This window comes from Mizuhopecten yessoensis, unplaced genomic scaffold (assembly GCF_002113885.1).
Source record: "Mizuhopecten yessoensis strain PY_sf001 unplaced genomic scaffold, ASM211388v2 scaffold6443, whole genome shotgun sequence".
Taxonomy (NCBI): domain Eukaryota; kingdom Metazoa; phylum Mollusca; class Bivalvia; order Pectinida; family Pectinidae; genus Mizuhopecten; species Mizuhopecten yessoensis.
The window spans coordinates 768,063-786,770 of NW_018406552.1; positions in this window are offsets into that span (position 1 = coordinate 768,063).

Genomic DNA, 18,708 nt, shown 5'->3' on the forward strand with positions numbered 1-18,708 from the left:
TATGATATAGAATTCATGTTAAAGAGAGACACTTTGTATTACTCCAAAGATTTATTGTATGGTGTATTATGTAGTAGACTATGTTGTTTAAGCGACATTAAGTGTTTGGCAATCTGTGTGGTGGCAGTCTTTCGGATAAGAGAACGATAATAAAGTTATTTATTGGAGTTATTTACCGTAGCTGTTCCCTTTGATATTTCACTATTGATCTCTGTTAACCTGATAAAAGTGACAATCGCTGGCGAGCGACCAAAATAGAGTGCAAATCTATTAGATAATTTAAATAAGGACACGCTATCTGAATACTTTGTTGTAGATCCCCAAAGCAATGCTTTTGGTTATCGTTTTAGATGATTATATTACTGCTGTTTGTCATTTTAGCATTTGCTTAAACAAAGCACATCAAAATCAAGTCTACATTCACATATATCGTATTTGTAAATGGAAACGTTTAGAAAAAATTATAAAGACATTGATAATGAATTTACTTTCTCTATACTAGAACTTGTGCTTCTCTTTTTCAAAATATGACATAGTTTACTTGTTTGTATAAAGTTTAAGCAGGTGTCCAATGGTGAAATTATAACTCTCCAACAATTATTTTTCCAAATTTGAAATTAATAAACTTTTCTTCCCTTTATTTAAAAGTATGTGAGATTTTTCTTGTAATTTTGTTTGTTAGTTGATAGGCAGTAAATGTTTGACATTGTGATTGGAAGGGATTTTGTAACTAAAATACATGTCATGACATAAACCTTGATGTTAAAAATATAGGGCAAAAGAATTAAGCACTATTATTTCAAGAATTCTGATATGCAATAATGAACATCTATTTAAGAAATAACCAGGATTATTTTTATACCGTATAACCCCAACAATAATTCTGGTTATCCCTTATAATTTAGTGAATATTTATTTATTTATAATAATAAAAAAAAGGTGCAATTATTTCATCGCCATGCAACTTCAATCAATCAGAAGCTAGAATAACACATATCTTACCAAACGTTGCTGTATCTGACGTCATAGATTTTTGTGTTTTCTGTTCTCAAGGTTGTACGATATAACATGAAAAAAGTTTACCGCTGAGCTGAATAGGTCCAGAATAACTTATTCCGATCTATCAAAAACATATAATAACGGACTTATTGTAATAATCACTTTTGATAAGGTGCATATAGCGGGAATACCGTGTTATTAAACGAGATCGTAAGAGTTAGAATGTGTCTGTTTGTTAATCAGAACCGTTTATCTCAAACCTTCCAATATTTTTCTGATTCCCAAATTGTGTTTGTAGTATATGTTTTTTCGATATCTATTTTTACAACAACAAAAGGTTATGATGGAAATAAATAAGTAATTTAGAAAGTGGATAAAATTATCAATTTTCATATGTAAATTATAATAAAATCAAACGGATGATTTTTTACATAATATTCTTTTTTGTCTTAAATGTTAAATTAGAACAGAAACTATTCTAGCGTCAACATATAAAGGAAAATATCGATAGCAACTGCGGCGGGCTCACCAAAACTATAATATCACGAACTCACATTTTTTGAAATAAAGAAAAATTGTCTTCTGAAGTAGATGTGGCCCTTAATTAGAGGGCCCATAATCAGAAATCCCTCCAGAGTCGAAGGCCAATTTTTAGGATAAAAGATTCCCTGAACAGTTTTTGAGAAAATCACTGGTTTACCACATTGGACCAAGGGAGGGCATATCATCGGGGTTTTGTAAGTGAGAAATGTAGACCATATACTGCTTTTAAAACTCCGTGGGAGTTGTACGATTGGTTACGCATTCCATTTGGACTGTCTGGAGCACCAGGTGCAATTCAGGAGTTCATGGAGGAGACTCTTTGCGATCTTCGCGACGAGATATTTATCCCATATCTTGATGATGTGTTGGTTTTTAGTAAGACTTTTGAAAGACATATAGAGGATGTAAGAAATGTACTTCAGAAGTTAAGAGGAACAGGCATAAAGCTGAAACCGGCCAACTGTCATCCTTTCAAGAGGGAAGTTCGATTCTTGGTACAATTGGTGTCCCCCCAAGGGTGTCGGGTAAATTTGCAGACATACAGGCAGTGACTAGGCAGTGACTAGGTTGAAGGACCAAACACCGACAACGGTGAAGGAAGTCAGACAATTGCTTGTGTCGCTATGGAAGGTACCTATCCGACTTTAGCCGTCGGGCTTAGTGACTATATGGCTTGCTGAGGGTCAGTGTTTGGTCCTTCAACACTTAGACTATTTGCAGACGACAGCATCATATACAAGACGATAAACAACAAAACGCAACTTAAAAATAAACTCACCACACATAAAAGAACACGCATACAAAGCACTAGTCAGACCAAAAACTTGAATACTGCTCTTCCATTTGGGATCCACACAACACAAACCAAATTAAACAAATAGAAAAAACACAACGAAGATATTACAGGGATTTACTTAACCTACAACTTTTGGTATCAGTATTTCTTTCATTTATTTGGAACTTGAAAACAACCTATCCTTATCCTAGTTGTGGATTAATATACAAAAAAAAACGTTACTGTATTATATTATTACTTTTTTGAGATAATTTGAACCGACGTTTTCTTTTGCCAGGCCGACTGAAATGATTAAGTTGCTCATTATGCGCACCAATACCGGATATTCCTATCGGTATAGTACGGAGTGATCCATTTAATGCGCACTGACAGTAAAGTCGCTTAAACATTTTTATATGAAGATGTCAGTTTTCATATATTTTAAGACACTTCTTACAGAAAAATATAAATGTTCAAATATCACATTACAAAAATAACGGTAATCATACTAAAACGAGTATCACACTGTGTCGCATTTAATCAAACGATTTTCTATAAAAATGTCGTAATCTTGGTGTATATTGGTACTATTTTATCATCTGATATGTATTATGCTGTGTAACAAAAGGTGCACTTTGGTATGTTTTCTACAGAATTTGCAAATATTGAGGTCAAGATCATTTTATCTCATAAAAAAATAATTATTTTTCAAGAACAACAATTTCATGAGAATCCGTTCAGTACGGAGTATTTTTTCGAAATGATCCGGTGTGTACGGAGTGCATGATCCGTCGGTACGGAGCAAACCACTGACCATACCATGTAAAATTGTAANGCAGACACATGAATACACCAATAGTTTTACTGATCATCTTCATGATTTTTGCCTCGATAACTCTGCATTCTTTCCATATGTATAATAATGTAGAAAAAAAATAAGAAAAACATGTAGTATTAGATTACCATCAAACCACATTAAATGGTCCACAAAACAAAGTGGTTCCACTCTAGACAGAGACAATGTCTTCTTTCGTCAGAAAAAGAAATGCAAACAATCCCAACCAACACTATTAATATTTCGAAGAGAAACCAAAACTGCCGTATTGGCCACGAATTGATTTTAGGTACATAAATGTAATTGTAAAAAAATCAAGAATGAAAAACAAAAGAAGAAAAAAGATATCTATCTATCTTGCCTTGCTGTGCGTCGAACCCCTTACCCCTATGTTTTGGAATACTCAATATTTGACAAAAAATGAGCGTTAGATTCCGTTGACAATACAGATGCACATGAAGTCGTGATTCCTTGTTAATCCTGTTTTCTCCGAAGGATAATGTAACTAAAAGTACCGAAACAGTAATTTATTATATCATTTTTCATTTGCCGCTTCAAAATGTAAAATATATTAAGTTCATGTCAGACGACTAACGACTGATTAGTTTGCTATATTATGCTATGAAAATACCTGATATTTTTCAATAAAAGGCTAAATAATAAAGAGCGAACGTCGTCATAGCTTCCGTTTATGAAAAGTACACCTTTGCCCCAGCGGCGATAACTTATGTATATTAGATGAAGAAAAGGGTTTATTTTTAATCTCACTCTAGATATAAACAAAATTTAGCACAGCGTGTGAACGTTGCATAAAATTAAACGTGTAACTGTTTGTCGGTAATATGTTATCCATTCGTCGACCTAACATAAGAAATGACAATATAGTCAATTTGGTAGGTAAGTTGATCATATTCAAAATATGCCATACATTAGTCATTTAAAATATAGCAGACACAAACGTTTCTTGTCATATACATTTCTGTATTTTTGGACTGAAGAAGTAGAACAGTATATATATATTTGTAATATAAAGAATCCGGCACAGAAACTGGTCACATTCGTCTGCTGGATAACCGGACTTCATGTCAATCAATCAACTGGTCAGGAAATGACGCCGTTCAATGACAACGACAAGTTACAATTCAAAACGATGTATCATTTTAATGTTATTTACAGAAGTATTATTTATTTAATAAGGGTTGATAGAGGAAAAAATATGTATTGCACAAACAGCAATGATTTCACTATCCTTATACAGACCCTGGACCGTTTTTCTTGTCCGTTTAAACGCAAACGCAACGCAAACGGAACGCATACGCAATGGAAACGCAACGGAAACTCAACGCAAACGGAACGAAAACGCAACGCACACAAACCGTTTAATTAAACACGCTCCTAAAACGGCGTTCATAGTAGACAAATAACGGACTTAGATTTAGATGTACTTGCCAGCGGATGCGTGTCGGTCTCTGACCCTAACTCTGACCTGTATTTACCTATTCCATCTTTGCGTATTGCAGAGTTATCTTCTCTTGATAACAGGTATTAATTGTTACTTCATTTGTTTGTTTGTGAGAGTAACGTCATCAATTTTTGAGAAAACGACGTAATTTTCTCACACAAACCAATGCCGTAACAATCAATACCTGCTCTCGAGAGAAGATAACTCTGCAATACGCAAAGACGGAATACAGCGCTCGCGTGTTATTTGTACAGCGGCAGATGCAGATGTATTTATAGGCGACATTTTCCCTGTCAGCACCAAAAAAAATATTTGGAATGATGATTTGTCCGCCGATTTTTGGTGAATATTGATATTTCGTTTTGAAATGGAATTAAACTTCTAATGGCATCCGTTTGGAACTCAACAGTACATTACATTTAACATCTAATCATTTACCCCACACGACGCCGAAACAAATTCCTTTATATGAATTCATAAGAATAAAAGTACATTTGATGTTGGTGGGTTCTCGCTTATCTTTTTTTTAATTTATATATTTTCCCCAAATATTATTATTTAAAGATGAAGTTACGGTAATAGTCTTGAACAATGGTTCTTCGACATCAACAATTTATATGGATACGTCTAGTGGGTAGTTTATTTTTTTAGTCTCAAATTCTGAATTTGTTGCTAACAAAATATTTAATCAATTTGTCGAAAAATAATAAACAACCCAAACTAAATAACGTACGTGCAATTGTTTGTTTTTATTTAAACTAGGCGATAGCAAATGTTCAAAAGGAGATGAAATAGGAAACTTGTGTTTGGAAAATATTGGATATGAATATCATCATATTTATGAAACAAGTGAATGTGTTGTGTTTGCACAGAGATGCAATATACGTCTATGGTTTGCATAGAGTATTATTCCTGTATTATTTTACAAATCCAACTGAAATACTGCAAGCGAATTCCGTGTAATTATTGTTTTTTCTTAAAATCGTCCTTCTTTACTTATATCTCAAACAGGTATAATTCTTATGATATTCTCTTTAGTGGTATTATTTGATAATTATAATCAGTATCTATATGAATGATATTGAAGCCGGAGCGTTAGTTATATGTATCTTATCTATACAACTTACAACACAACATACATGTATACATTCTATGCACCTTTTTACGCTTAATCATATTCATTGCTGTACCCACGGACTTAGATTAGATAATTCCGTGCTGTACCTCAAGGTACACATTTTCATTTATCTGAGTGATGAAAACATAATCTGAAATCTGAATTACTTGTGTAATTTCCTCCTTAAAACAGCCTTGAACCAAAGTTTTGTATTGCTTTCTCTTGATCGTCATTTGAAAAAGTATATTGTACAAACAGCACTGATTTCACTATCCTAAACAATAGTGAATTAATCCCAACTATCATCTGGTCTTTGCTTTTATCATTGAGTAAATATCGTATGCAAGCACACTGTCTTAATATTGAGTCAGGACATTACAATGCCGCCCCAAGAGGCCAAAGAATATGTACTGTCTGTAACAAAAATGAGGTAGAAGATGAGATGCGTTTTATACAACTTGGTCAGCTTATTCTGAGTTAAGAAATACATATTTAAAACAAATTATTATCGACATCCTAGTGTCTATAAATTGATTGAATTAATTTCATGTAAAAATGTCAAAACTTTAAGAAAACTTGGTAAATATTTATTGCATGCAACTGCCAAAAGAAAAACCCTTGTGGGTCAGTAAAAATCTATATGTTAAATGTGAACCATGAATTATCCTCCGCCTTCTTGTATATTTTACTTTATTATGAACCATGTGTGATGTAACTGTATAACCTATATGCTGTATTGCATTTGGTAAATAAAACTTAACTTAACTTAACCTGGCCTTACCTTTATTATTGTTTGAACGTGTGGTCACCCCTGTTACCTGCGGCTATTGTTATTTCGAAGGTAAAGACCACAAGGTTACTACCTGTGGTTTCAGGCACAGGGACCCGGGAATTTGCTACAGTTGGTTTGTTCTTCTTCTTCATGCTGTGATAAGGCGTCATGTAGATTAACTTAATCTGAGAATTTAGGAAGTATAAATTAGATGTTTGAGTGGTTAACACTATTGCTCGAAATAAATACCGCCCCTCCTTCTAACCGCACCCAAGAAATTATTTAGACTCTCGGATCCATGTAGACGCAGATACGTCCTTTGTCGACGTATCTAGATTAAATTTCTCCAACGAAGTCTGAGAATTTAGGAAGCATGAATTAGACGTATCTCAACCAACACTTGGGGAGAAGGATTACTCCGACATATGAGGATAAGTCCAAACAAACATTATATTGTAACTAATTAAATAGCTTATACTACTTTTTATACGTCTCTGATTGAATCAAAGGACTTCAAGGGTTAGGGGGTTAGATTAAGGTTTATTAATTTGAAGTTACGCTATAATTATATCTGAATGTGTTTTATGTATTTTATATCAATTTAATTCAAATGAGATTTAGATCACTTGTACCGTATACATTTAAAAAAGTGTGTGAGGGAGGGGTTGTGCGGTCAGTATCTGACGAATGACGGCAACATTTCTTTTAAAATATTTTTCTAACATACATAATAGTTTTATTTTTCATAATTTCATTTCTTAAATCTGCAACAAGAGGTATTTTGATAGGAAATAAAATATATCATTTATATCTTATTATTGTCACAAACATGTCCAGTATATAACACCGTCCATTTGTATGGTGACTTTATGTAACTTCTTTCAGATATACGATTAGCAACTGATTCGTGTGTCAAGAGGTTGAATGAGTTTAGTATTCATTCCGAATTTCAAAAGAACAAATCAAACTTCACACTGTAGCTATTTATATTTTCATATTTTTTAATTTCTTTTATATCTCTAAGCACATTTTATTCTACTTAACAATCATATATTTATGTTTCTAGTTGTAACTATTTTATGATAATTTCAGCAAAATCACTATGTAAATCCTAACGTGTGAAGTCATCCTTTTGCTAATTTACCTGGATATGGAAACCAGAACAGACCGGCGTGTTAGTTACGCAACTAAAGTATGCTTCATAAGAGTCCGCTAAGTTACCTTAGGAAAACCTTAAAGTTTTCCCAAACTTATGCCAAATTCATAATTTGTAAATATTATGTATGGAATTGAATCTATTGCATATGTTCTCCGCCATTGTACAAGATGTTTGTAAGGTATTTATCTATATGTATATTTCTGTACGCCTATATGCAATGTGCATTTGGTAATAAATTGAATTGAGTTACGATGACCATAATCGCTATCAGGGGTGGCCTTAGCTCACCGGTACTTCACGTTTAGCCCCCTGGACATCCCCATTTCAGTAAAGCCGGAGCACACACGCCTGTACTGGTAGGTCGTCTACTGAAAGGCCGCCAGGTCGTACGTAATAGCGGACGAAAAAACCATCAAAATCAATTTGTACTGGCTCTTATCAAAGTGTTCCCTGAACGAAAATAGAAATTAATATAGTATTACTCTATATGATCCAAACACAAAAATGTCGAAAACAGCATAAAAATCGTTCATCCCAATAACGAGATATTGACGTGTAAATTGTACGATTTTCACCTGTCCTTCTACGCCTAATTGGCATAATCGTAAATCGTGGTAATTTGGCCCCTGTCTGCTGTGATGTCACAAGTTCAACGCCTGTAGCGATCACCATCGAAGGAATAGGCGATTATCAAAAACAGCCATGGTCATATAGCGTCAGATTGCGAATTAATATTTTTTTTAGTTTTGAGGAATCAGATTATGCTGAAGTTAACATTATGTATATGGTAACCAAACTGGCGACTCTGAATAGGGTAACATAGACTGGTAGCATTGCATGTCCTGATCCTGAGTACTGATGAGATTTTTTCGAATGAACGAGTTTGAGGGAAATTAAACAGAAATAGTCTCCATGTCATCGATCAAAGATATTTCTTAACTGGAAAGTCAGTTTGCAATCATTTTCTTTACTCTACATTTAGAACGTATCCAATCATGTCGTCATTGAACAGCACTACGTCGTGATCAGTTTCTGTGCCGGAGTATTAATATTGAAAAAAAGTTATATACTGTGGTACCTCTACGGTCCAAAAATAAGAAAATATATCAGTGAAAATGTTTACAAAATAACTTCAACGTTGGTGTCTGCTGTTTTTAAATGTCAATATTTTTAGTATCACCGTTTAATGACAAATCCACGACATTGTGTCTTCCTTATGTTAGGTCGACATTTCAAACATTTGATTGTATACAATACAGTACCTGTGTATGCGATGCTAAACTATATCACGGACTTTTATAATCTAATTCCAGAATTGCATTTATTTCGAAAATATCATTGAATTATGATATTAAAACATTTTTTTTTGTTTCTCCCTATACATGTAGCATACACAAGTTTTAATTTAACATCTTGGTTAAATTATGAAAATCATCTCGATCCACTCCCTTAGCATACTTTGTTATGAAATTTGTGTACAGGTAAATAACACTAAACACCTGTGCCCAGAGCTGACAGTAGGAGGCCCAAGATACACCTATATACCTGTGTACAGGTATGACATCAAAGGGATGTCAGCAGATGGGCAAGGGGGGTCCTGAAGTTAGTATGTAGATTGGTGTAGATTATGTGTCTTCCAATTTTCAATTTAACAACAAAGTCCTCAGGTGAGATAACGGGGGAAAATTGAGTCAAATTAACGTAGAGACGTATATAAAATATGAATAGAGTCACATTATTTGCAAACCACAATCAGTACAACTGCATCACTCGACAGATGAAAGTCAAAAACGAGCCAATTAATACTGGACCATATGCTATATATCTGATCAGATGGTTCATTGATAAATTATTAATCTTTGTAAGACTTGAACGGACAGGTTCTCCCTCTGCAATATTCTTAGAAGTGGTGTGTGCTTAATTCCTTGGTTTGCAAACAGAATAAAAACGTTTCAAGTTTTACGACTGGGAGTGAAAAAAACACGGGTTGCTGCTCATTTCGAGTATTAATTATTGTACCGGTGCATTTTTTTGTCAATTCCAATCGTATACCTTGTGTCTTCCTTATGTTAGGTCGACATTTCAAACATTTGATTGTATACAATACAGTACCTGTGTATGCGATGCTAAACTATATCACGGACTTTTATAATCTAATTCCAGAATTGCATTTATTTCGAAAATATCATTGAATTATGATATTAAAACATTTTTTTTTGTTTCTCCCTATACATGTAGCATACACAAGTTTTAATTTAACATCTTGGTTAAATTATGAAAATCATCTCGATCCACTTCCTTAGCATACTTTGTTATGAAATTTGTGTACAGGTAAATAACACTAAACACCTGTGCCCAGAGCTGACAGTAGGAGGCCCAAGATACACCTATATACCTGTGTACAGGTATGACATCAAAGGGATGTCAGCAGATGGGCAAGGGGGGTCCTGAAGTTAGTATGTAGATTGGTGTAGATTATGTGTCTTCCAATTTTCAATTTAACAACAAAGTCCTCAGGTGAGATAACGGGGGAAAATTGAGTCAAATTAACGTAGAGACGTATATAAAATATGAATAGAGTCACATTATTTGCAAACCACAATCAGTACAACTGCATCACTCGACAGATGAAAGTCAAAAACGAGCCAATTAATACTGGACCATATGCTATATATCTGATCAGATGGTTCATTGATAAATTATTAATCTTTGTAAGACTTGAACGGACAGGTTCTCCCTCTGCAATATTCTTAGAAGTGGTGTGTGCTTAATTCCTTGGTTTGCAAACAGAATAAAAACGTTTCAAGTTTTACGACTGGGAGTGAAAAAAACACGGGTTGCTGCTCATTTCGAGTATTAATTATTGTACCGGTGCATTTTTTTGTCAATTCCAATCGTATACCTTGTGTCTTCCTTATGTTAGGTCGACATTTCAAACATTTGATTGTATACAATACAGTACCTGTGTATGCGATGCTAAACTATATCACGGACTTTTATAATCTAATTCCAGAATTGCATTTATTTCGAAAATATCATTGAATTATGATATTAAAACATTTTTTTTTGTTTCTCCCTATACATGTAGCATACACAAGTTTTAATTTAACATCTTGGTTAAATTATGAAAATCATCTCGATCCACTTCCTTAGCATACTTTGTTATGAAATTTGTGTACAGGTAAATAACACTAAACACCTGTGCCCAGAGCTGACAGTAGGAGGCCCAAGATACACCTATATACCTGTGTACAGGTATGACATCAAAGGGATGTCAGCAGATGGGCAAGGGGGGTCCTGAAGTTAGTATGTAGATTGGTGTAGATTATGTGTCTTCCAATTTTCAATTTAACAACAAAGTCCTCAGGTGAGATAACGGGGGAAAATTGAGTCAAATTAACGTAGAGACGTATATAAAATATGAATAGAGTCACATTATTTGCAAACCACAATCAGTACAACTGCATCACTCGACAGATGAAAGTCAAAAACGAGCCAATTAATACTGGACCATATGCTATATATCTGATCAGATGGTTCATTGATAAATTATTAATCTTTGTAAGACTTGAACGGACAGGTTCTCCCTCTGCAATATTCTTAGAAGTGGTGTGTGCTTAATTCCTTGGTTTGCAAACAGAATAAAAACGTTTCAAGTTTTACGACTGGGAGTGAAAAAAACACGGGTTGCTGCTCATTTCGAGTATTAATTATTGTACCGGTGCATTTTTTTGTCAATTCCAATCGTATACCTTGTGTCTTCCTTATGTTAGGTCGACATTTCAAACATTTGATTGTATACAATACAGTACCTGTGTATGCGATGCTAAACTATATCACGGACTTTTATAATCTAATTCCAGAATTGCATTTATTTCGAAAATATCATTGAATTATGATATTAAAACATTTTTTTTTGTTTCTCCCTATACATGTAGCATACACAAGTTTTAATTTAACATCTTGGTTAAATTATGAAAATCATCTCGATCCACTTCCTTAGCATACTTTGTTATGAAATTTGTGTACAGGTAAATAACACTAAACACCTGTGCCCAGAGCTGACAGTAGGAGGCCCAAGATACACCTATATACCTGTGTACAGGTATGACATCAAAGGGATGTCAGCAGATGGGCAAGGGGGGTCCTGAAGTTAGTATGTAGATTGGTGTAGATTATGTGTCTTCCAATTTTCAATTTAACAACAAAGTCCTCAGGTGAGATAACGGGGGAAAATTGAGTCAAATTAACGTAGAGACGTATATAAAATATGAATAGAGTCACATTATTTGCAAACCACAATCAGTACAACTGCATCACTCGACAGATGAAAGTCAAAAACGAGCCAATTAATACTGGACCATATGCTATATATCTGATCAGATGGTTCATTGATAAATTATTAATCTTTGTAAGACTTGAACGGACAGGTTCTCCCTCTGCAATATTCTTAGAAGTGGTGTGTGCTTAATTCCTTGGTTTGCATACAGAATAAAAACGTTTCAAGTTTTACGACTGGGAGTGAAAAAAACACGGGTTGCTGCTCATTTCGAGTATTAATTATTGTACCGGTGCATTTTTTTGTCAATTCCAATCGTATACCTACAAATTGTAAAGAAATGGGTGCGGTGCGCCAGAGACGTATATATTATATACTCTTGGTGCGCCTACGTTAATTTGATCAATTTAGATCAATTGTTTTTTAATCAATTGCTTTTTAATCAATTGTTTTGTGTTGTATATAGGTGTTCACCAAATTTTCTAAATATCAATTTAATAACAAAAAGTATATTATTTACCGTTTTTTGTCAGCACGTCAGACCAGAAACGTATACGTCTCTGATCAGACACTTTGTTTAAAAAGTTTTGTTTTAAAAAATTAACATCGTGCGGTATATACGCAGTACATACACTATTATTCTCTGTATTACCTCCAAAGATGAAGATTGCAAAGTAACGTGGAACATATATACAAAGTATTTGGTACATGTATACACGAATACATAATATGCATTACATAACTATACACTTTATACATAGGGATGTGAATATAAAGTGTAAAATAATTGAATATTTTATAGTATACCTAAAAAGTTTCAATATACAGATTGTAAATTGAATTGCACAAGCCAAGTAAATTATAATAAATTGTATCGATACGTGGTACGTAATACTGATACATGACTATGTATAGACATCAATGTATCGTTGTATTTGTAAATACATGTAATAAAGACATTTATTGTAACATACAAACTATAAACGCGGAGGAGACATTTGTGGGTCTGAATCACATAAGGGTGTGGGATATCCCTACCTGCGAGGTGTTACGGGCCCACACATGTATACTCCTTTGCATCTTAATCTGTAGTATAGTTCATATAGTATATCATTGCTAAGTGCACATAACTTATAAAAAAAATCTACATTAGATATGTATGTATTTAACTTTTAATCATAACTATTATATACATTAAGTATAATATAGTTTACACATCTTGTACACATAAATGATGGATTTTATAGTTTTTGGAAGTGATCTCTTCTGTGTTGCAGTCCTTACGCCAAAGGTACGAACCTTTTTTATGTGACTCTAGATGTATATTATTTACGGTCACTAGATTAACCACTAAAAAAAAAAATTTAGATAGCATCCAACACACCGTTTGCCTCCTCAAGAGGAAATCATTTCATCATTGAAACTGTAAAAAAATAGTCATCAATAAACTAACTACCATTTCTGTATTTGGAAACATGTGTGAGTGAAACAGACATATATAAAAGATTGATAAATGACCGAAATTCAATCGTCACTTAAAAATTGTTTATATTAAAAAGGAGGATTAATTGTGTATGATATGCCATAACAGGGGGGTGACTTATCAACAAACCGTACTTTTCTGGACCAAAAATAGAATTTATTTTTCTTATTTAGAACAACTCCGGACCGCCGCTTTTTGTGGATAACTTGAGTCACTTTTCAAAACTGGCCGTCGCAAATTTTGGTGAGCAAGACGTCAGGTCGTCTGAGCAATTGATCTGAGTAGGACAATAAAAGGAACAAGCATGACAGGGATTAAAATTTGTCGCTCGGCGAGCGACTGAGTACCAAATCACCTGACGCGTACTGTATGTAACTCTTGTTAAAATTATCATACACATTCAAATATTTTGTCATATAAGTATACACTTTGGTTGCATCGATAGAACGATACGATCTAATATGGTAATTGTCAACTATTTTCTTCTTAATGTGGTTATTATGGCTGTAGTTTGCAAGAAGTCTGAATGACATCTATATGCTTCGATGTTTAAAGAGTTTTAAAACATATATGGTGAATCTTACTACGACTTTCATGTACTCAAATTTATCATACACATACAAATACACTCTCGTCGCATCAATAGCATCTTTTAACTTTAAGTGACGAGAATAAGATCTGATATGATAATTGTCAAATATGTTCTTCTTAATTTGGTTGTTATGGCTGTAGTTTGCAAGAAATCTGAACGACATCTATATGCTTCGATGCTTAAAGAGCTTTAAAATATATCAGGTGAATCTAACTATAACGTTGCAGTCACGTTTTCAGTCCATGCAATATTCAAAATTATATAAAAAAATATGAAAGAAGACATTTGTTAGCTGAAAATCACCAAATGGATGCAATTATCAATTTACTCTTAAAAAATATATCAAACAAGAGAGTTATAATAGGCTGGGCCGGTCTTTGTATCAGGAAATCATATTTTCTTAAATAGCGTTTGATAGCAGAGACTAGTCCATGGTATTGGAGAAAATTTGTGTTGGTTTGTTAAATCCAGATATGTTTACACAGTTAATTTATAAGAAAAGATATAAACATTCACCTCACTATATAGGCAGTTGAAGATGCATGCATCATTATTGGCAGTATAATGTAGTTTTTGCGACTGTATATATCTGTCTATGTACTGTTCTGAGAATTATTGGTGAACGAGTGTTTATTAGAGTCGGAGGACGTGGATCCTAGTATAAACAGTTGTGTTAAATAGGTGCTCAGGTAGTGGTCAAGGCAAGAAATAGATTTAGTTGCGCTTCTTTATTTATTTCTCTACCAAGTATACTTAGAAGAGTTGCTTATTGATCCAAATCGCAATGTAGGCATACCACTTTTGATTCTGCTCAAATAGGACGGTCCTAGATATTCTATTCCGACTGGGAGGATTTCTCACTCTGGGAGTAATAAAATGTTGAGGACACATTTATTTAAAGGGGGGAGTATGTAACTAGTGAACATTTTATGAGGGTACCATTTTTTTGTTAGTAACTAAACAGAACTTCATTGTAAGAGTTGAGGGGAAGAAATGGTAGAAATGACTCAACAGAGCTCTGTGGTAAATGTTTTGGTCAAGGAGGAAGTAACTCGAGGGGCGAGGGATGTTTGGCGCGCTTTTAGGTCAGAGGGATGTTGTAACATCAGTTTTTTTATTGTTTGTCTCTCTGTACTTAGAACTGACCATGCTCTTTGCAGGTCATTTAATAGAATTATACACTTTTACTAACTGTCATTGCTCCCAGGGTCCTGTCACCCGAGCATGGTGACCTTATCACATGAAAATGGTTACTGTTACCACCAAGGAATACACTCATGCTAGCCCCTCCCAGGGGTCATACATGGCTGAGATATACAGAATCATATTTAGTGAACTGTAGCTTACAGGTTGTTGTTTTTATGAAAAAATAAATACAAGCCCGTCCGAGAAATTTGTCAGGGACATATCTTCTATACTATTTCACCAGGAGATGACAGATTCGGTGAACAAGGAAATCTTGAAATGGCAGAGTGCAAAGTGCAAGACGAATGTGACTGTGATGTATGCGTTGACCTTTGACCTTTGACCTTAACTTTTGGAAAAGTTGGACCAGCGCATATCTTCTATACTATTTTACCTGGAGTAACCAGATTAAGTGTACAAGGACATCTTTGGAAGGCAGAGTGCAGAGTGCAAGAAGAAGATCACTAGGACGTATGCGTTGACCTTTGACCTTAACCCTTAAAAAAGTTGGCCCGGGGCATATCTTCTTTTACTTTTCAGCTGGAGTAACCAGATTTTGTGTACAAGGACATTTTGAGAAGGCGTAGAAGACAGAGTGTACAGAATTAGGTAACTGTGACCAACGACTTGATCTTTGACCTTTACATTTGAAAATTATTTATATCTTCTATACTATTTCAGCTGGTGTAACTAGATTTGGCAAACAAGGACATCCTGTGATGGCAGAGTGAAGAAGGTCACTATGACCATTTTGATGTATGCATTGACCTTTCACCTTAAGTTTTGCAAAAGTTGGTTCAGGGCATCTCTCTTATTCTATTTCACCTGGAGTAACCAGATTAAGTGTGCGATGACATCTTTGGAAGTCGGAGTGCAGAGTACAAGAAGAGGATCACTATGACCTCACTGGGACCTATGCTTTGACCTTTCACCTTCAGCTTTGCAAAAAGTTGGTCCGGGGCCTATCTTCTATTCAATTGCACCTGAAGTATCCAGATTTGTTGTTCAATGACATCTTGGGATGACGGAGTGCAGAGTGCAAGATATAAGTTACAGTGACGTATCACTTGACCTTTGACCTTTACTGTTGAAAATGTTTTTCCGGTCCATATCTTCTATTCCTTTTCACCTGGAGTAACCAGATTTGGTGTACAGGGACATCTTGGGATGGTGGAGTGTACAGAGTGTAGATAATCAGGTCACAGTGACCAATGACTTGACCTTTGCCCTAACCAGATTTGATGTTCAGGGACATCTTGGGATGACGGAGTGCAGAGTGCAAGATGTAGGTTACAGTGACGTATGACTTGACCTTTGACCTTTACTTTTGAAAATAGTTGTCCGGTGCATATCTTCTATACTTTTTCATCAGGAATAACCAGATTTTGGGAACAAGGACATCCTGGGAGGGTGGAGTGAATTAGGTCACTATGACCTCACTGTGACCTATGCTTCCTGAAATAAGTGTGCTGTTTGTTAAATATTGAAATTCTTACCGATTGGGAACTAAGGATTGCTTTGCGATACGTATACTTTGCCTGATGAATAAACATTTTCTATGCTAAGTAAATATGTAGATCGCATTTGTGTCATTTTGTCTTGAGAAATTTGGCGCTAAAAGGATCAGGCGATATGTTGACAAAGGTGTGGAAATAATAGTAAATTAGTTACAACAAAAAGGCCTACATGAAATATCTGGCAGGTTTTCTTAATTAAAATACGATTTTTTAAAAACCTCCATTTCTTTTCATTTTCATGTCAGAATATTCGGGCACTTAGCATGTCTTAAGGAGGGACTCTGTTCGTTTTGTTACGTTAATGCCATAAGCTGGGTCGCCACAGGCTCCCGTGATCTACACTATCATCACAAAGGTTACTGTACTATGTGCGCTCGCTTATAGGCCTATTTTATATTATTATGAATGAGGGAATATAAAGGAAATCAATGAAGCATTAGACTTTGGTCAAATTCACCATTCACAATATGCGTTTAACAGAGTTACCCTGTCTACTTTACTGAGGCAAGTTTCATCTATGTAGCAGTTATCGTTACTGATATACAGATAAAACACTCTTTCCTAATGTGCACACACTTTGCACGTACCACTACGCTGAGAGGAGAATTAAAGTCTTACTTTAAGACTGAGTTTTTCTGTCTCTATCACAGAAGAGAGACAGATTCTATAAATCTTAAAACACAATCTAGCTCTAACAATAAAGGTTAACCATAATGCAGTTTCCTGATGGGTCCTAAACTGTCTTTTGGCTTTGTATTTCCTCAGTTTTAGTTGTTGCGTTTTGGTATTGAATGTATATATAGTATTTCACGATTTGCAAACTTTTATTTCTTATTTGTCTTTAAATGTGTAATTTTCAACACTTCAACATTTTTTAGATTTAAGCTGGATGCCCAAAACATTTGGGATGTTCGGAAATCATGTATCACGATACCTTTTTTTCTAATTACAACAATTTTTTTTTTATTAATAACTTAACAATTTTTATTTCACAATTATGCAAAGACAATAGATAAATAACTCCGTAAAACAAATAAATACTGTACACCATATCACTCACATATTGTATCGGACTCGGAGCCTCAAATAAGTGTCATCATTTGAAAATGAGAAGCTCTTTTGTCAATGCGGCACATATTTAAGAAATGTAAATTTCTCGTAGTTTACGTAATCTCAGCTATGCTTTGATTGTTTTTCAATGATGTAGATTTGAATTACCCAACATGATTCCATGAATCATTTTCATGTCGTCACAATCAGACAATCGGCAAATATTTGTACGAATATCGTTTGCGATTTGCCATATCTAATTGCACAGTTAATCGGGTAAATATCGTACAACAGTCATGACACCCGAAACGATGTTTTCCAAACATGGGGTTCCTTCATTTGCAAATATTTATTACAAACCAGATGATAATTTATTTTTTTAGCATTAACAACATCAAAAAGTATATGTATCGAAAGTTCTATGTATTGTTATTGTAAAAAATATATACGTAAAATATTAAAGTAGTCATTCAGGGAGGACACGTAAATATTATAAAACAACAAAGTCTCATATACAAAGTTTCGAACTTTTAGCCCTTATGTGTCACCTACATAGACAGCTGATACACGTTTACTAAGTATAAAGCAGTAAATCACATTGCGTGTGGAATGCGTTGAATCTGACATAAGAGCAAATGTATCAAACGCTTGTTATGTGTAATCTTGTCACCTTTAACCTGGTTTCTCCTTTACGATGTGGGTCACTTAAAACACACCTCAGGTGTTTAGGTTAAAACATATAAAAGCAGGAAGAAACAAGGATTAGTCGAAACGATTGTCACTTTTACAAAATATAATCTAGGTAATTTCCCGAAGCTTGAGATGATAACCAATTTCAGTAAAGTGTTAGCTAATACACAGACACGTCTGTAAGTAAAATCATCTAGAGGTGAACAAAAAAGACAAATCTCCATGGCACTCTCAACTCAGTTAAGAGAAA